This window comes from Bos indicus, chromosome 21 (assembly GCF_029378745.1).
Source record: "Bos indicus isolate NIAB-ARS_2022 breed Sahiwal x Tharparkar chromosome 21, NIAB-ARS_B.indTharparkar_mat_pri_1.0, whole genome shotgun sequence".
Lineage (NCBI taxonomy): Eukaryota > Metazoa > Chordata > Mammalia > Artiodactyla > Bovidae > Bos > Bos indicus.
The window spans coordinates 536,911-552,770 of NC_091780.1; the positions used below are offsets into that span (position 1 = coordinate 536,911).

Genomic DNA, 15,860 nt, shown 5'->3' on the forward strand with positions numbered 1-15,860 from the left:
TCCTGCATGCTATATGATGTGGCCATTGAAAAAAATTGGTCCACATTAAAAAATAGAGGTGAGCAAGAAATAATCAACACAGCAACGGCCTGTTTTTGTTCTTTATTTGTCTTTAGCTCTGGGGTAAAACTATCAGTTGTGGGGGAAAGGCTAAGCAGAAAATTCTAGCCAGGGTTTTGAAATTTAAGTCCAAGATTATATAGATGGCACCATTCAGCCTCCCAAATATGTGACATAAAGTTGGGTTGTGCTGCCAAATGTGCACAGGACATTGAATTCCTATGGTCCTTTGTTAGTAGGGACTATGAATTTACATTTCAAAGCATCCATGTCTGAACAAATTGGCTTCTAATGTAGTTTGCTGTAAAAAGCCAAACTATTTAGTACAAAGGGTTATACACATGCACATACATATAGACTACATATATATTTTTTTTAAGAATTTTTTTGATGTGGACCATTTTTAAAGTTGTTTATTGAATTTGTTACAATATTGCTTCTGTTTTTCGTTTTGGTTTTTGAGCAGTGAGACATGTGGGATCTTGGTCCCCCCATCAGGGATTGAACCTGCAGCCCCTGCATTGGAAGGCACAGTCTTAATCACGGCACCACCAGGGAAGTCCCTTTTGTTTAACTCTTAAGTAAAAACAAGAAGCCATTTGGCCCCAGTCTAACTATTCAGGGAAAGAAGTAAGTAGCATTACTCCTGTTGGAAATGCCACGTTAATTTATTATGCATAGCATGATCAAACAAGAGACCATAAGACAGAACAAGCAGACTATGCTCTTTCAGAGGTAAAAGAGAAATGCAAAGATGCTAAGTCGTGGTCCTTCCTGAGAATTAATTTTGCCCCCAGGATTCTTAGTAATTAAGTCTTTTCATCTTGGAGGTATCAGAGGCAGAGGAGGGCACACAGCACCAAATCCATGGCACAGAGTTCAACACACAGTATTCTACCTGGGGGCGTGGAATCAAAAACCCAGCACTGAGAAGGAGTCATGCACAGACACAAGACTTATGGAGGCAGTGAAGGGAAAGAAAATATATGGATTACATGTCATACCACTCTGGATGCAATCATTTTTCACACAGTAGAAACTGAGAGAGAAGATAAAGGAGAAAGACAAAGAAAAGTGGGGAGGGGCTTTCCCTGGTGGTCCAGTGGTTAAAAGTCTGCCTTCCAATGCAAGGAACGAGGGTTTGATCCCTGGTGGGGGAACTAAGATTCCACAAGCCACAGGGCACTTAAGTTTGCAAGTCACAACTATTGAGCCTGGGAGCCAAATCTAGAGAGAAGCCCGCGCCCCACAGTGAAAGACCCCACATGCTGCAATTGAGACCCACCAAGGTGATGGCAAGCTGGAATCAAGATTGCCGGGAGAAATATCAATAACCTCAGATATGCAGATGACACCACTCTTATGGCAGAAAGTGAAGAGGAACTAATAAGCCTCTTGATGAAAGTGAAAGAGGAGAGTGAAAAAGTTGGCTTAAAGCTCAACATTCAGAAAACGAAGATCATGGCATCTGGTCCCATCACTTCATGGGAAATAGATGGGGAAACAGTGGAAACCGTGTCAGACTTTATTTTTTGGGGCTCCAAAATCACTGCAGATGGTGACTGCAGCCATGAAATTAAAAGATGCTTACTCCTTGGAAGAAAAGTTATGACCAACCTAGATAGCATATTGAAAAGCAGACATTACTTTGCCAACAAAGGTCCGTTAAGTCAAGGCTATGGTCCAGTGGTCATGTATGGATGTGAAAGTTGGCCTGTGAAGAAAGCTGAGCGCCGAAGAATTGATGCTTTTGAACTGTGCTGTTGGAGAAGACTCCTGAGAGTCCCTTGGACTGCAAGGAGATCCAACCAGTCCATTCTAAAGGAGATCAGTCCTGGGTGTTCTTTGGAAGGAATGATGCTAAAGCTGAAACTCCAGTACTTTGGCCACCTCATGTGAAGAGGTAACTCATTGGAAAAGATTCTGATGCTGGGAGGGATTAGGGGCAGGAGGAAAAGGGGACAACAGAATGAGATGGCTGGATGGCATCACCAACTCGATGGATGTGAGTGTGAGTGAACTCCGGGAGTTGGTGATGGACAGGGAGGCCTGGCGTGCTGCGATTCATGGGGCCGCAAAGAGTCAGACACAACTGAGTGACTGAACTGAACTGAACTGAACTGAAAGGCGATGGCACCCCACTCCAGTACTCTTGCCTGGAAAATCCAATGGATGCAGGAACCTGGTGGGCTGCAGTCCATGGGGTCGCGAAGATTTGGACACGTCTGAGCAATTTCACTTTCACTTTTTACTTTCATGCATTGGAGAAGGAAATGGCAGTCCACTCCAGTGTTCTTGCCTGGAGAATCTCAGGGACGAGGAAACCTGGTGGGCTGCCGTCTATGGGGTCGCACAGAGTCGGACATGACTGAAGCGACTTAGCAGCAGCAGCAGCAGCAGCATAGCCAAAAAATAATTTAAAATATTTTAAAAAAGAAAAGTGGGGCAAGTAAAGGTAAAATCAAGAAAGAGAAGGATGGAGCCTCCTCCTGGTCACCTGGCTGACCCCTTGTCAGTAACTCAGCAGCCACTCAGCATCAGCACTCTCTCAGTATCCCTGCTGTCTCCATGGTGATTTAATGTGATTCTGATGGATCTGACTAGTTCATGAATGCTTCCTGCAGCTGGGCACTGTTGTTGCCAACTCCATTTTCCAGATGAGAAAACAGTGCTTTTGAGATTGTTAACAAGTTGTCCCAAATCACCGAGTTGCTAAAATTGTGGAATCAGGCCATTGAACCTAGGCTGTTTCAAGCCCAAGCGTGTGCCCTTGGTGAGCAAAGTAAAAAATAAGATGGCGTTTAATGGAGGAGAACGTGAACATGTTTGAGTACTTAATATATACCTGGCATGTGATGTTCACAACAGTCCTGCAAGGGAGGTATCATTCCCATTTCATAGATGAAGAAATTGAGGCTCAGTGCTCACTTTGGCAGCACATATACTTAAATTAGAATCATACAAAGAACATTAGCATGGTCCCTGCTCAAGGATGACATGCAAATTGGTGAAGCATTTCACGTTTTTATGGCAGAAACCATCACAACATTGTAAAGCGATTTTCCTCCAATTAAAAAATAGTTTAAAAAGTATGAATAAAACAGGGAAATTTCTTTAAAAATTGAGGCTCAGAGAGGTTAAGTAACTTATCTAAAGTTGCACTGAAAAGCCCCGGTCTGGGGCACTTCACCTCCTCTGTGTCTATGCTGAGAGTTTTATACTTTCTCTCTGAAATAAATCCTGTTTGCATGCTGCCATGAAAAAGAAAACGGCCAGGTCTCTCAGACTGCAAAGCCCATATTCCATTTGTTAAAAATATATATTGTTGTTTTGCTCCTGAATTTTATTTATTTATTTATTTGGCTTCTTCAGGTCTTCACTGTGGCATGTGGAATCTAGTTTCCTGACCAGGGATCAAACCCAGGCCCCCTACATTGGGACTAGTGTCTTAGCCACTGGACCACCAGGGAAGTCCCTCATACTCTTTCTTATTCTTTCTTCCAGATAGAATTCTCAGGAATTTCATGGATTGAACTAAGTAATTAAAAATCTCTCCTTTAGATATTTTTAGTTCTGCATATCTAAACCAAACACCTAGTGTATTTGTCAGAATTTGAAAGAAGTCTATTAAAGACTGCTTGCAAGAAAACCACTGTATAAAATATGTTTTATAAGTTCTTCTGTTTTAATTAATTAGGTTTTCTAAAGTTTGAATTTAAAAAAAGGAGACAGAAACCAGTTTTTAATGATTTAGAATTAGGATTCATGAATACACCGGATTCTTCCTTGGTACAGGGGAAAGCAGAGAATAAATGTGGTGGGAAACTATGAGGGTCCAGAGATTCAGACTTTAGCCTGGAAGAGACATTAAAGAGGTACTTCAGGGGCTTCCTGGTGGTCCAGTGGCTAAGACTCTTCTCCCAATGCAGTGGGTGTGGGTTTGATCCCTGGTCAGGGAACTAGATCGGACATGCCACAAGGAAGATTGATCTTATGTGCTGCAACTAAGACCCGGTGCAGTAAAATAACTACTTAATAAATAAAATAAATATTTAAAAGAAACCTCAATTATTAAAAAAAAAAAAAAAAGATGCAATTCTAATTTATTTTAGAAATAGCTTGAGTGTCTGCTAGACAACAGTAGAGCTAAGGCCAGAACCTGGGGTTTCCCAATTCTTAAACCATTGTTTTTTCTTAAACATGAACCATAAATTGCTTTAGAGAATACTCCTTTCTCCTCCTCTCTTAATCCAGATAGGGGGAAAAAAAGTGAGAAAACTTAAAGACTATTAAAAAACAATCAGGACATTAAGAATCAAGTAATCCTGGAAAGAGGTCAAATGGTAACCACAGAGGCTGGAGTTAAGGGGAGGAGCAACAGGCAAGATAAGGTCTTATCTAAAGCAATTAGAGTAAGCAGGCAAGCTTTTGTTACTTGTATTTAGCTGAACACTGTGAACAGAAAGCTTTTTGAAATCCTTGGCTAAATCAAAACCTGGAAAGTGAGGACCTCTAACCTTCATGAAAAAAAAAAAGCTGAGTGTGAGACAAAAAGGTATTTGTTTTTATACTTAACTTGGGAGGGAAAAGGAAAGAAAAAACAAGATGTCAGTTCAGCTGGGTCCCAATTCCAGCCCTGGGAAGCCCAAAGCCCACCCCTCTGGTTTTCTTTTTAAGGATAGCATTTTTTCCCTCCCTTGGTCAAGTTCAATGTGTAGGATCTTAGTTCCCTTACCAAGGATCAAACCTTCACCCCCTGGAAGCGTGAAGTCTTAACCACTGGACTGCCAGGGAAGTCCCGCCCGCCCCACCTTGGTTTTTGTAAATAGTCCTGAAGGGCTTTCTTGGTTTCTAGACTACTGAGATCTTGCTTCCATGTGTAAATTGAGTCCAATTTCCTAAAGAGATGGAAGGCAGGCTTTACATCCCAGTAATAGGGAACAAATTTGATTGGGAATGGCTGGGTTACCATCTAACACTGACATGTCATTTTCCCCTGCCCGGGCTCAGCTTCCATCCATCCGGCTGGCTTTTCTTTCGTGGTCTTATTTCTTTCCTTTCTGCCCTCTGCCCTCCCCCTGCCAACCTCTCCTTGCAGGAGCAGAAACAAGAAACTCTTCCTCTAATCTCCAGCCTGGCAGGTTTTCCCTCCCCTGGAGTCCAGGTGCCTGTAGCATTTGACCCTCAGTGGCTTTCCACCAAGGAGACAGCTCCCTCCTTCCTCTTCCCAAAAAGGAATCATGGGGCCAGCTGTTAAGATTTCAAACAATCATTTTTTTCACGTCTTTACTCAACATGGGAAAATTTCTGAAGTTTAAGGTGGCACCTGGATGTCCTGTAGTGCTTGTATTTTTTCAAGGCTTTGTTCTGTCTGGAATTTTATTACAATAACTAATGATGGGACTTCCATAATGGTCCAGTGGTTAAGACTCTGAGCTTCCAATGCAGGGGGTCACAGGTTCAATCCCTGGTCAGGGAATTAAGATCCCACATGCCACATGGTGTGGCCAAAAAGCAAAGCAAACAAACAACCACCACAACAAAAAACTAATGGGAATGAACATACCTTGATATTTACATAATTTTAATAAATCATCTTCGAAATGATAAAGCATTGGTATCAAATAGAGATTCACTCAGTCATATCCAACTCTTTGGGACCCCACAGACTGTAGCCCGTGAGGCTCCTCTGTCCATAGGATTTTCACAGGCAAGAATATTGGAATGGGTTGTCATTTCCTCTCCCAGGGGAGTCTTCCTGACTCAGGGATCAAACCTGTGTCTCCAGTATTGGCAGGTGGATTCTTTACCACTGAGCCACATGGGAAGGCTAGCTTCTATCAATGATTCACACCAAAAGTTGGTTCAGTGAAGCAGCTATGATGAGGCAGTGCTAGAATTCAAAGGGGAATCAGGTACCCTTGAAACTCAAACCTCATAATAGTAGAAAACATCACCCACTCACAGCAATATACACAGATTTGAAACTGTTTCTTTGAGAACGTTTCTTTTTTGGGGGAATAATTCTCTTATTTGAAGGCTCTAAGTAATGACAGGCAAACAGACAAGATGCCTCAGTGACCTGATAGCCATGCCCTGGAGAGAGAGCCGAGAGAGGGGTCCCCAACCTCCGGGATCTAATACCTGATGATCTGAGGTGGAGCTGATGTAGTAATAGAAATAAAGTACACAATAAATGTAATGCACTTGAATCATTCTGAAACCATCCCCCTTTCTCCAAGTCATGGGAAAAATTCTCTTTCATAAAACTTCTCCCTGGTGTCAAAAAGTTTGGGGATATTCAAAGGAATGTTCTTTGTCCTTCACACCCGTGCTGTTTGTCTTCTAACCGCCCCATCTCACAAAGCTTTAACCTCTTCTAGCATCACACGCCTCTTCCCACTTTGAGGGGCAGGATGCATGCCAGTGCTCAGGCCTCAGGTCCTCCCTGGGCGCTGGTGATCTGTCCTTCTCATCCTGGCTTTGTAAGGCGCTCCCTTAAGTTTTCCTTGCTCCCCTGTGAGAGGGTAACAGGCAGGAAGGCCAGGGGTCTCCAAATAGAGGAAATAGCCTGCAAGTGTCAGACATTTTTATCTCTCTTAAGCGGCAGGAGGAAACAAACTAGCAATATTTTTTCCTTCTCTATACAAATTTAAAAGGAGGTTTCTCTTAAAATACTGTGTTGCCATAATGACACCTGGTTTTGCCTGAAGTTAGCTATTCTTGAGCCTAGAGATAACCAATGCCTTTTTCTTATGGAAATGTTTGTCTTAAGCTATGCTAATGTACTATGCCTTTACCCCAAACTCCGTCTCCAAGTCGGTTCCACCTCTTGGCCCAGAACCTACTTGACAAACCAGTATGGATATTGTTCCTCTAATCTATGTAAATGAAACTATTTGTATGGTGGTCTGCCCTGCTTCAAGATTCAAGTTAATGGTTTTATGGCCCAGGATAAACCATTTGGTGCCAAGATTATCCCAAAATGCATCTTATGGGTGAGGGGCCTGGTGCCATTCTGAATTTTAAGACATTCCTTTCTTTCATTAACAGACTGCTAGTGACTATATAACATCCAGCTAAAGACTAGCAGGGGGGTACTCTTTCTGCCCCCTTCTGATGCCTATGTCAGAAGCTTTCTCTATCTCCTTTATACTTTAATAAAACTTTATTACACAAAAGCTCTGAGCGATCAAGCCTCGTCTCTGGCCCCGGATTGAATTCTTCTCCTCTGGGGGCCAAGAATCCCGGTATATTCGCGTGATTCAACAACAACCTTTCACCTGTTTCTTTAGTTCCTCCTCAATCTTCCTAGATAAACCTGTCTAAATGATGCAAGAACTTTCTATCTAATGAATCTGTGATTTTCTCCACTTTAATCACACCTGGGCTGTGTCTACCACACTCTCTCCACAGCTGCACTTGTCATTTCTGTTTCGTTTTCAGCTTTCTATTTTACACTGGAGCACAGCTGATTAACAATGTTGTGATGGCTTCAGGTGGACAGCAAAGGGACTCAGACATACATATTCATGTGTCCATTCTCCCCCAAACCCCTCTCCCATCCAGGCTGCCACATAACATTAAGCAGAGTTCCCTGTGCTGTACAGTAGGTCCTTCATTATCCATTTTATTGTCAGATTTTATTTACTCCTTACTTTCTTTATGTCCCCTAAATGAATTTCCTCAAAACCCAGTTCCTCTCCTCTCAGGCCCCATAGCTATTATTTCATTTTCACAATCACCTTGCCTCATGTAGGGGTGTGGTGGGCGGGGGCGGGGAGGCAAACTGGCACAGTGGAAGGAGGGGGCCTTAGCCACCTCCAGCCTGCGGCCTGAACAGTCACAAGGCTCCCCCAGTGGCAGAGTGGTACAGACTCTGCCTGCCAAGGCAGGAGATGCAGAAGACTCGGGTTCAATCCCTGGGTCTGAAAGATCTCCTGGAGGAGGAAATGGCAACCCACTCCAGTATTCTTGCCTGGAGAATTCCATGGACAGAGAAGCCTAGAGGGCTACAGTCCACAGGGTCGCAAAGAGTCAGACATGACTGAACAAATAACACACACAAGCAGATCCATATAATCGCACACTTCACCTACTCGTAGCTTAATGGTGTTCCATCCTTGTTTACTTTGCCCTGGTTTCCCTTTCAGCTTGAATGAGCACAACTTTTGAAGTCTTTAATTTATGACGGTTTTAATTTAAGCAAGCCCTGCTAGAGGGTGACACGCCCGCCCGGAAGCTGGGGGGTCCCAGCGGTTGCTGGCCTGGGGTTGACAGTGTTCGGGGGCGTGGCAGCATCGGTAGGCTGGAGTCCCATCGCGGATTCTGCTGCTCAAGTACAGCGCGCGACCCCCAAGGAGAGGTGCGGCCCGTTGGCCCCACCAGCAGGTCAGAGCGAAAGGGAGGCGAAACTCAAGGCTCTTAGGGCGCCCAGCCGCAGCCGCCTCTGTCTCCTGCCATATCAGCCTGAAGGCACCCAACCTCGTCTAATCTTCGAAGCTATGCAGGGTCAGGCATGGTTAGTACTTGGATGGGAGACCACCTGGGAATACCGGGTGCTGTAGGCTTTTTGCCTACCAGAAGAGGTCCTTTAGCCCCCGCCCCGCGTCCCAATTCTCGGGCCCTCGCAGCCCCAGCCCCTCCCGGGGCCGGGGGATTGAGTGGCCTGGGCCCCGACTCCCGCTGCAGACCTGGGTTGCCTCCCTGCGGCCCGCGAGCCCCTCCGCATTCGCATTCGGCTTCCAGGAAACCAGACCACAGGTCGTCCCGTCTCCGTCTTGGGCTCCCTTGGCGTCCTCAGGCAATCCCAGGGGCTGCACCGGCTCCAGCCCCAGCCCCAGCCCCCGCCCCCGCCCCACCCCCAGGCTCGGAGGCCATCCATCGCGCGTTCCCACGCGCGTGCACGCACAGATATAAGTGCCCAAATGGGGCATCTATCTTGTTGACTTATATTTTGGGTGGATCTATGCCTGGGAGTGGGACTGCTGAACCATAGGCTACGTTTAGTTTTAGTTACTTCAGGAACCTCCATACTCTTTTCCATACTGGCTGTAGCAACTCCCATTCCTACTCACCTTGAAGGAGAGTTCCCTTTGCTCCACATCTTCTCCAGCATTTGTTATTGACAGACATTGCAATGAGGCCCAATCGGACTCATGTGAAGTGGTCCCTCCTTGTAGTTTGGAGTTAGGTCTCTCCAATCATTAGTGATGTGGAGCAAGATGACCTTTTGGAAATGCAGATGCAATTCTATCACCTCCCTGCTCCAACTGCTCTTGTATTTTCCCATCATATTGAATATAGGACCAATTCCCTTCATGCTTGCTCCTCACGTTCTTCTCTGATGTCTTTACATTGGAATGCCCTCTGCACTCTTTGGCTTCCATCCCATAGGGCATTTTTCATTTCTTGAATGTCCTAAGTTTCCCTGGTCACATAGCCTTCCAAGATGCTATTTTCCCTGCCTGAACTTCTTCCTGCATCTCATCCCTGGTTTACGTAGGTTCAACCTATGGATCTCAACTCAATTGTTACTCTGAGAAGTCTTGCCTGACACCCAGGTTTTGGTGAGGGAAGAGGCCCCTCTATAAGTTCTCAAAGTATCTGCCTGAGATTTATCATTAGATTCGTCTCAGTGAAAGAAGGAACTCTGTGTCTTCTCTCCGCATTCTATTTCCAGAAACTTATTACATGCCTCCTAGCTCATCGTAGGTGCTCAGTATTTATTTAGTGTGTGAAAGACAAAAGGCTTCTTGGAAGCCTCAAGGTGTCACTTGGCTCGGCACTTTTGATCTCTTTGTATATTTGGCGATTCAATTCTTTCCTTTCCTGGGTTGATGTGTACACTATATTCAAGGCACAATCTAAGGCATTAAGACATATCCATCAATATAGGTTCTTGCTTTCAAGGAACTCGTACAGCAGATTTCTACCATTTACGGTTTTCACAATGCTCTAGAAGAATGTGAACGTTCAGTATGATCCATTTTCATTTCAAAAAAGATCGTTTGACTTACATAGCCAAGGTGGAGACCTTCCAACATTTAGTCCAATACTTATACCTTTACCATTTCAGGCAAGTCTTGTGGTTCCTTCGGTTGGGGTGTGGCTCTTCCAGAAATGTGAAGATCTTCCATCATCCTCAGACTTTGGTGTGATTTGCAATCATCAAGAAAGTTTCCAGGTATAGGTTCCAGACCACCACCACAAACAGTCAGTAGCGAATGGAGTGGATTCCACGAATATGCATTGTTAACCAGCATCACCGTTGATATTGTTGCTGCACACTCAATGCAGTGGGCAGGGACTGGATTGTCCACTGGATCTCATGTGGAATGGAAAGAAGGGCTTCCCGCTGCCCACTGTTTACAGCCTTGTGACTAGAAACGGTCCCCGAAACAAGAATCAGACAAACCAGATAAGCCCAGATCGTAGTCCATGAGATGAAGGAACTAAGCAGCTGGTTGAGATCGCACCAAGGGGGAAGGTTGCTCTTTTTGTCTCCCTCTCTACTCCTTTCTTCCTGGAGGCCTTAGGGATTCATCATGGAGATTTGAAAGAAAGTTCACAAAAGTCATATGTGTTGAATAAAAATTTTGCATTTAACCATCTCTCAAAAATAAAGAGAGCTTAACCTGCACATGTTTCTTTCAAAAAAGTCAATTGCTTTTCAATTCTGGGGTTTCTCCCTTGCCTTGTTCAAGTAGCCTTAATAGTAAAAACCAACAAAAACTAAATAAAGATTCAAAGATACCAACAAAGGACACCTTATGATTCTTAAATCATTTTTCCACTTAGTAGAACACGAGCTCTTTTTGTTGTATTTTGCCTAGGGAATTAGCAGTATCCTGGTTCAGATGGCAAGGCATCCGCCAGCAGGAGACTCGGGTTTGATTGCTGGGTCGGGAAGATCCCCTGGAGAAGGAAACGGCAACCCACTCCAGTATTCTTGCCTGGGAAATGCCACGGACAGAGGAGGCTGATGGGCCGCAGTCCATGGGTCATAGAAAAGTTGGGCTCAACCCAGCAACTATGAACAGAAGTATTTCCAAGGATCACACTCAAGTGTGTGTGTGTGTGTGTGTGTGTGTGTGTGTGTGGTGTATGTGTGGTGTATGTGTGTCTGTATCTCCCTCTCACCATCTTGGAGTCTGTCTCGGAAACTTCATGTATTTCTGCCTCTGTCTTTCCAGAAACCCAGCCGCCCATCCGTTCCTCTGGCCCCAACCTCTCAACGGTGCTATGGCTCTGGCTGAGGAGCTTGAGCCGGCAGGCTGTCTCCCTTCGTGTGGGTGCGTGCGAGTGTCTGTGTGTCTGTCCGTGTGCCTGCCTGAGGCTCCTCTACTTTCTCAGGAAGGTCGAGTGCTTGGTGGGGGCAAGGGGGTGCCTCGGTAGGGTGAAGGGGCGGGACTGAAGCGCTCCGGTCCACTGCGCCTCGTGGCTCCCAGTGGGTTTGGGCACTGGGCAGGTGCTGGGCAAGATGGGTGCTCAGGGCCCAGGCTGGGCTGCGCCTGGGCCCGCAGGAGGCTCAGAGGCCTGTGGGCCGCAGAGGTGCGGGCGGCTTCAGGCCCCGAAGCCAGACACCTCCGTGTTGGTGTGGCCCTGAGAAGTGAACGGGATGGAGGGCGGCCCCGCTCGGCAGACGAGGGAGCAGAGCCAGGCCTGTAGAGGCCCCGGATGGGAGGGCACCCAAACCTCAGGGCCCCTCAGCCTACCCCACAGGCCCCGCATGCACGCCTGCTGGCCCAGTCCCTGGGGGATCCCAGCTGTTGCTGGCCTGGGGTTGCGGTGCTAGAGGGCATGGTGGCGTCAGCAGGCCAGATTCCGGTCCCAGGTCGTGTGGCTCAAGTACAGTGTGCGCCCCCAGAGGAGAGGTGTGGCTGCCTGGCCCTACTGGCAGTTCAGAGTGAAAGGGAGGCACAGCTAAAGGCAGGCGCAGGGAAAGGCTCTTAGGGCACCCCGCAGCAGCCGCCTCCGTCTCCATCTCTGGCCATACCACCCTGAAAGCACCTGATCTCCTCTGATCTCAAGGTTTCACATTTGATGGTGGTCTTGTCATCTCGTACCTCTTCCCGCAAAACTGGCAGCTGAGGGAATGAAATAAGTGTAAAACTGAGTAACAATAGACTGTGTTGAATCTGTGAATCTGGAGCTCTGTGAATCCGTAGGTCTAAGGAGAGACTGGCAGCTGCTCACCAGGAGTAGCTGTCCCCATGACGGCGTTTCTTTCATTGAACGTGCCGTTGTTGCTCCAGTGTGACCGCCTTCCCCCCTCGGATGGCAGGGACCACCACGTGGCAGCCCACTGGCTCGCTCTCTCTGGCTCATCCACCTTCTAGAAGTTTCCCCAGACCCTCAGTAAGAGTGGGCGTCACTGTGGGTGTGAGCATGTGTGTCCTCGTGCCCTGTATGGCGTTGCACGACTAACCGCACTCTGTGTTTGCACGCTTCCTCCCACATTCGTGGGACAGGGCAGCGTGGCGGAAACACAGAGGCTGGATTCCGCTACAGTCAGGACTTGCTCCTGCTGAGCTTCAAGGTGAGTACAGGCCAGCCTGGTCCCTCGGGGGCATGGAACCCATGCCCCGGGGAGTGGAGTGTCAGTGGGTCTCCGGAGATTGGCCTGGGAGAGCCCTCAGCAGCAGAGAACGTAACCCTGGTTCCCCTCTGCCGCCGGAGTGGTGAGAGTAAAGCAGAGGCTCCCTCGCATCAGTGTGCACGGGTTTCCCTCCCACAGCGGCGGTGACCCTGCCCACGCCCTGCGTGCACGTTCTCTGAGGGAGCAGGGCCCAGAGAGTCAGGGTTCACCAGGCTGCCATGCCCTGGGCCTCTCCGTGTGGAGGCCAGCATTTCACACAGAAGTGCACCAGCATCTGGGGCCACCCCTGCTGAAGGGCCACCCTCCCTTGCAGGTGCTGCTCTGGGTGGTCCTCTGGTGGGTCTGGCCCTGGGGCCCAGCCCTTCTTGAGCCACTCTGAGGTCAGGAGGCTGTCTGCTCTGTCCTGTTCACGTCTCAGCTAGAAAGCTGGATTGGGCTTTTGAGTTTGTTTTTTTTTTTTTTTTTTACCAGCAGCTTTTAGCTATATGTCAGAATAAAGTCAGCCACAGAGTTCTCTCCTTGATCTGCTTGGTCCTCCATGTTTCTCTGAATTCTCAAAGTAGCTGAAGCCCCGAATGGGGTGGAGGGGTGTCTGGAGGGGCAGGGGCTTGGGCACCACCTGCCATCCCAGGACTGATTCATCCGTGTGTTTGTTTCCAGTTTACCTGCATTAATTCTCCAGATGATTATACAAAAGACTACATCTTGAACTCAACGAAATCTTTACTGTGTTAATACCTGTTACATGGACCCGAAGATATTTTATTACAGGGTTTTTGATTAGTGAAAAATTCATGAATACCATAGAGAAAATATTTTAGGATTTAATGTTTCTTATATTTATGTAAACTTATGACTTCATTTATATAATTCCTTACTTTTTCTTGTATATTCAGGCTATGAATATCCTTTCAGATCAATTCATGTTCTGATACCTGATTTCAGTCTTTCAAATGAATGTACTGTAGTGCTTGTCTGTATACAGCCTATGAACAAATATAGGGCTTTTGTAAATGATGTATTTATTGTAATTATCATTGTTTAATTGTTAAATGTTAAACAATGAGAGATGGGGTTTTCCTGCGATTGTAAAATCATGACACGGTGTGCATGATGTAACCAAGGTCTCCAACAATCACTCTGAGGTAAGCAAACTTATTTCAACCAATTGTTGGATTTTAACGACTGGCCTAAATTGTACTTTTTCTAGCAAGAAATGCTTTTTGTCTGCAGCGTGAAGTGATTTAAACATACTGGTTGTCAAATGTGAGCTTCTAATGAAATTTGGGCTGAAAGGATGACTAGCAGATGATGAAAATCTCTCCTGTAACCTATTCTCTGTGAACCCGGATCCCTCCTCTCCGGAGAGACTCTTCGGGAACCAATTGCTATGCCCTGCACCCGCTGCGAAGCCATGGAGCTGGCCAGTGAAGGTGCCACTTCCGAGACAGACAGGGTAGTGCAGCTCTGACAAAGGCCTTATTTTTATGTAAATCCTCTTTTTACCTGTTTGTAAACATGTTTAAAGAATGGACCTATGTGTACATTTTTAGATTGTGATGACATAGCCATTCTGAATTGTATAAGTGAAAATATAACTTTTTCAGCGGCACATTAAAAAAGCCAGCAAGAGATGTATTCAGGTCATGGTGCAATATTTATTATTGTTGGGGATTTTCTCCCCGGGACTTGGAAGCGAAGAACCTGAAAGGACACTTGGACAGTCTCTTGCAAGGACTGACAAGTTTATTTCTGCAGTCAAGCTTTTTTATAGAAGCAGAAACAAAGAGCTTAAAGTATGCGGCCAGCAGAGCGCATACGGAGTTAACACATAATCAGTAGAAACATTTCAAGGACAGCGTGCTCTAAATGACTCATGGGCTTCTCCCACAACCCGCTGTCACAAGTAACATCCCTATTTATTATTAACTCTTGGCGCCGAGTATAACCAAAGGCAGGAGATGTCTTTCTGTCCATAGTGCAAAGCCGAGTACTTCTGGCCCTTCGCCATTTTCCCAAGGACTTTCTCCTTTTATGGCTATTTTGCACTACTCTTCCCAACATATCCTCCTTTTGTTTTTAAATTAAGCACGACAGCAGCTAGTTGGACTCCATTGTAGGAGGCATGGAGTCTTGAGTAGATACTTCTATATCCCATAATCAAGGACAAAAAGAGCAGGGTGATTAATACATATATAAAAATATTGCTTCCTGAAAGCCAAGCTCTAGGGTCTAGAGACGATAGGGTTTTGGTTAAAGTATCATAGAATTGAGTGCTATACAATTCTCTAGGTACTCTAACTTGAAAATTAGCAAGTTGTTGTTTCAACAAATTGATGTCTAAACTTTACTTACTTGTGGGATCCTGCAAATGCGTCTTAACCTTATTCCAAGGATATTCAGTGCTATTATAGGGCATGTTAGTCAGACAAAAAGAAGTAAAATTCCAGTGACAGCGTATACGTGTTTGGAAAGTCAGTTGCTGCATTTGATCTCCTAAGTAGATAACCACAGTTTGTAACTCATTAATTCGTGTTTGTAATTGCTGATCTATTTGAGCTTGTGAGTCCACAGATCATGAGAGTCTTTGTGCCAAGCAGTGATAAAATCATGATTTTGTATAGAATTATGTAAAGCCATACCAGACAAAGTTCCTACAGTCACAATGGAGATAAGGCTTAAGATGCCTGCAATAATCCACCCAATGATGCGCTTAGATCGCCTAAGCCTAGTTTTCAACAATACAGAAAGAAATATAGAATCAGTCCAAGGCTCAATTAAGTTTATGGGAAGCCATAACTCAGATCTTTGTTTAACTAGCGCAATGCTAGCATTGTGATATGAAATGGTGTGATTAAGGCAGGTATACAATGCACATGCAGTACAATTGACAATCTTGGCTGATAAGTCAATATCAAAATGCCCTACAATAAACAAGTATGGAAGGTGAAAACATGATTGAATATAGCCAGTACTATTATATAGGAAGGTATAATTAGAAGGACGAAACACACCCATAGTCCCATAAATACTAGTGAAGTGCTCTAAGACTGCTGGAATTTTCCAAATGTGCCATTGCTCTGGCCCCACAATGGGGACGACAATCCTGGGTCATGGGGGTGATAAGCCCCCATTATACCAATTCAGCAATATGTCCTTATCAGTCGAGAAACTTGTCTTAGATTTATGAAAGCCTCCA

General features: G+C 45.7%; 1 non-coding gene and 1 pseudogene across 1 annotated transcript; one reads left to right on the forward strand and one right to left on the reverse strand.

Annotated features, from left to right (window-relative positions):
• Positions 1 to 15,860, reverse strand: part of LOC109575113 (ankyrin repeat domain-containing protein 26-like) — a 502,197-nt pseudogene that overhangs the window by 89,007 nt on the left and 397,330 nt on the right.
• Positions 2,981 to 3,087, forward strand: LOC139178530 (U6 spliceosomal RNA). Its single transcript, XR_011562911.1, has one exon. It is a non-coding gene; the product is annotated as a U6 spliceosomal RNA (small nuclear RNA).